This window comes from Etheostoma spectabile, chromosome 10, assembly GCF_008692095.1.
Source record: "Etheostoma spectabile isolate EspeVRDwgs_2016 chromosome 10, UIUC_Espe_1.0, whole genome shotgun sequence".
Taxonomy (NCBI): Eukaryota; Metazoa; Chordata; class Actinopteri; order Perciformes; family Percidae; genus Etheostoma; species Etheostoma spectabile.
This window is the reverse complement of record NC_045742.1, coordinates 29,752,805-29,757,628: the sequence shown is the minus strand read 5'-3', so window position 1 is coordinate 29,757,628 and position 4,824 is coordinate 29,752,805.

Below are 4,824 nucleotides of genomic sequence, written 5' to 3'. Positions count from 1 at the left end.
AACAAAATAAGTTCATTTAAAAAAAATGGGTTTTGCATGAAAGCGAAAACTGACAGCATCTTCTATGCGGATGGGTTCCATAACTAGATTTTGCAAACGCCTTTGGATGGCCAGATTTACGAGATAAGTTATTATTACTCTTATACACTAGTGTTCCAGGTTACATTAAGTGCCTACAGCTTTGTTCTAGACTAAAGAGGATTGGACTAGATGGACCGTAGTATGACTATTGAGTATATAGATACCCGGATGTAGTTTTGAACTAGAAAGAGCGCCTTGTACAGTTTCATAAACATGCTGTCGCCATGGTGAGATATTATCCCATGATAGATAAAATAAATGTGTTTGAGCACACTTACCGGAAACCTCAGGCGAATAATACCTGATAACAAGTTTCCCTGTATTTTACGGCGCCATGTGCTACTGAGATTATCCTATTCTGTATACATTATCGCGCTGTAAGTGCTTTGCCTAAATGTGAAGTGCTAACTAAACTGTTGATGGATGCCAAAATTAATGTCCGTTATTGACAATGAAAGTCTATGATATAGTCAGCCTGATACATATACTGATGGGGGTAACAATCAAATATAGTCATATAACTTTATTCCGGACAGAAAGTCAGAGGTCCCATAGTACAATGAAAATATGTATCATTAGCGATACAATATATAACGTCCAAATATTCATTAAAACAATATATAAAATGCTCAACACCCTTCACCTTTATCTTTAACGGAGCGCAATGTCTCCCCAGTGCTAATCTGTACCATGCAGAGCTAAAATCCATGTGGCGAAAGCCGGTTATTCTGGTTACATCTGAGACAGACTTCTACACCTATATATGCCAATAATAATAGGTTTTATTATATAAGGTCGCATCAAAAGGTGCGGCGAACACCAACATCGAATGAACATTTGGCTGCGATACACCATCTATGGCTTGGTTTTTCAGAACCAGCTCTCTTGCCATCACTATGCGGCTTCTACAATTTCAGTTCTCTGCATGTTTCTTTTTTTCGGTAAGACTGCCACAGTGGGCCTTATAGTCTAAGTGCTGTACACATACTTTTAAATAAAGCTTCATTATGATTAGATGTCAACACATGGCATGATATATTACCGAGCAAGCAGCTAATAGCCTTTCAGCATTCACAAGTTCCATACATATAGGTCCCACTTCCTTCTGTAAGATCGTGTCCTCATCTGGATACTGATAAATCATTATCAATAAAATTCGGCGCAGTTATGGGGGTAATCTCGTGTCATACGAGCTGTGTTGGGACAGGCCAGTACACAACCACATAAACAGGAAGCTACCAAGACTAACATGGATGTCAAGACTCTTCTACCCTTGTTCTTCTTTACAGCTATACATAATAATATTGCACGTCTATTTTCATTATATTTGATATCAACCTCCATTACAGTACTGCGAACAAACTTCATAAAGTGGTGTGCCCAGCACTAATGGGCAATTATTGCTCCAACATATCTGCAAACATAATGGGTGAGAAATGAGACTCATTTGTCTATCTATCATATCGCTGTACTGTCGCCTTATAAAATTTGAAATTGGATGGACACAGAATCATCCAGGTACAACATTAACAAGGAAACGTGACGTGGCAGAATTTGGTTCAGTCTAGGTAGAGTAGGGCGCAACATAGTAGACGAGGTTTCGGCTCAACATAGAGTCCCAGGCTGTCCAGTCTGACCTAGTGACATTTTCGTGTCATGTCCACATTCTGGAGCCCTTTCCTCACCATCCTCGCGTCCATGATGACGGATATGCCCCCAAAAAAAAAAATCGTATAAAAATAAGGCTGAAAATGTTATTGTGTTAGAATTAACACCCTGACGAACGGTGTTCACTAAAGAATGGTGCTGATACAGACTCCTCTAGTATGCAAATTTAAGAAATTTTTTTTCATTGATCTTTTACACACTCAAACTTGTAGCCTTAGGAGGCATCTCATTACTCCCATCACGGATATTGTTTATATCAAACCAAATTGGTTGTCAGAATGCCCCTTTAACTGTCCAACCTGTATATACAAATTCTACTACAACACTTGATTCTCATGCTAGCACGGGCTAAATTTGCCTATATTGTACCCTGTCAAACTAGATCCCCGTCTTGTGGGGATATATTTAAGTTCCACTGAGGGCACAAAAGTCCAATCTTGTAATTCTTTCAGCTCCTAACTAAAAATAAAAAACATTACGGGTCTCTTTCGCGAAAAAGAGGGAATGTTCCCAATTAATCTGCATAGGCAAACAGAACCTAAGGATCTAACGAGGAGTTGGGTATTCACCGTTATTAAAAACACCAATGAGTGCTACTAAACAGGAATGCCTTTAAAATTAACCACTTAATTTGTCACTCACATTCACTTTCTGAACAATGTTTTTAGGCGAGAACTGATGAGGTACCCTGTGTTTCAGGCATATTTGCAATATAGGCAGCTATTTGGTTATCACAGTCTGTCTTTTCAGAATGGAACAATTTGCTTCAATGGTTTTTTTTGCATGTGTGAGAACCTCCTAAAGTAATGCCACAGCCAGCTAGCGCTTCGGGGCACTAGCTCACTAATCGCTTTTCAGCCGTTGGCGCGGAGACCCTGCTGTAGGTCGTGAGGTTTCATCAGACCGGCTCGTAAATAAGAGGCTTTTTATTATTTCGCCGGTCTGATGAACCTTCGTGGTTTTAATATCCGATCGGCATGTCCATGCATACAGATCAACGGGAACCTGTGGTTACCTGTCATTTTATTTTCGGAGTTAAACCCACAAGCTGGCCGGGAGCTCGTTTCAATTATAACATCCAGGGCGTATGTCTTTCCGATTTACATCAGCTTCCAATATACTTTCTTATGGTGTAGTGTTTTCTGATTTTAACCCTTTGAAGAACGTTGCCAGTGTGCTTGCTAAATCAACTTACTTCTCACCCCTCTGTGTTTTCCGTCTGGTGGACACGTGTGGCCAGTGCATTGGGTAATGAAAAAGGAATGCAATGACAAACATGGGGAGAGATAGTGTAGTTAGAACAATGTATGTAAGAAGTGACGTTCCTTAACGGTAAGTTCCTGTGTACTACTTGGTGGAAAGTGGTCTATATCGTTATTCACGTCAAACAGTCCCCAACTGAGACTAAGAAACCTGCAAACAAATAGCATATACAGCGGAATACAGTTGCTTCCTTGCGTATTTTTGATGTTCATAAATGTAAAACGGATCAGTTATTTCTTCAGCGCCACACACTTTCTTCAGTCCTCTAAATCGCTAATAAATATTAGAGTTGGTCCTTCATCTTCCAAATTAATAACCATAATTTCATTAGTCTCATTATTTCTCCACCTTAAAACTATTCCTCCTAATACATTTAAAGCAACATCATTAAATTTGCCAACACTCTGGCTGATTACAGCTGAGCCGCTGACTCATCATATTGAGAGGAAAGACATTGTAACTACTGTTCATATGGCTCTGACCTTTTTTCCAAAGGTCTTATGACTTCGTATTATGGCATACTTTAAACAATGCCAAAGAGTCAGAGCCTCATTGAGGTTTTCATAATTCCTTTGCATCAATCTAAGCGCATTTGAGAAATTTGCAGTTTACTGTTTTCTCTTCTCTCAAATAAAAGGGCCCTGCCTATCTCTACCGGTGGACATCGATGCATGAATCTATCCAGGCTGATAAATGCACAACCGTGACTGGGCATGAGGTCGGCTACATGCTGCGTGTTCCAACACAGCTGATGCTGTCAGGCCGCATATGTCTGATGTTTTATAGAAATGCACTGGCACTGTTGGAGTGATTCCACAATCAGGTTCATTCATAAACCTTAAATCTTTTCATGTTGTTGCATTCTTACCAATTACTTCATAACATCTTGTGGCATCTTTGTTGCAATGTGGTTCCGACCACGCAACCGTCAGGTCCTTAACTAGAAAGAACACTGTCTGATGGAAATCTCCATGGTTCATTTAGTCCACTAATATTCTTTTTTTCACCTGTGTTTAATGCTCAATTTAGCCTCCAATAGATCAAATTAGTACTGCTCTTACATTTTCGTGAGACAGAGAATCCGTTAATAATGATCGGCAATGGGCATAAATCATAAGTAGGATTTCCTGCCTCACTGATGTAAATATCCTATTTTACGCTAAGTGCATCCGTTACCTAGGTTATTAAACCATTTCAGGTGTCCAATGCATCGGAGGATGGATTGGCCAACAAGAGAGTTACCATCAGAAAGGAAAGAATACAGCTCCTCCAACAAATATACAGTCTTTACATCATGTAGGCATTGCTTGATTAAAGAGCCTACAAATGCTAATCTGTTGAAGTGTTTAGCTTCATTTGGATAACACTCATTTCTACTGTGACAGAGAGGAGAAAGTCACAAAGTACAAACGCTCATTATTTTAGATATTTTACTTTACTTTACTATTTCACATTGTTTGTGTGCGATGTTTTGCCTTTTACTCCTCATATTTTTAACTACAAATATCGACCTTTCTACTTCTTATCATTTCTACAAAATTGGCTTGTACTTACATTTTGATGCTAAAGGTTTTTCTTTACATGGTGTGATTGTTGAGTGCGATAGGAGAATAGCGTGTACAACATTGACTCGGGACAAACTTTGCGAGGGTTCCAATGGTGTCTTTGACTGACAACTGTAGAGTCTGATGGTAGCTTAAGCAGTTGTCAATATCATATTAAGCCTGTTGTTTGTATTTGATCTTTAGTGATTGTTAGTTGTTTAAGGTTCTTCCCCTGTTTTCCTAGGTCATCAGGACCATCTGGCTGTTA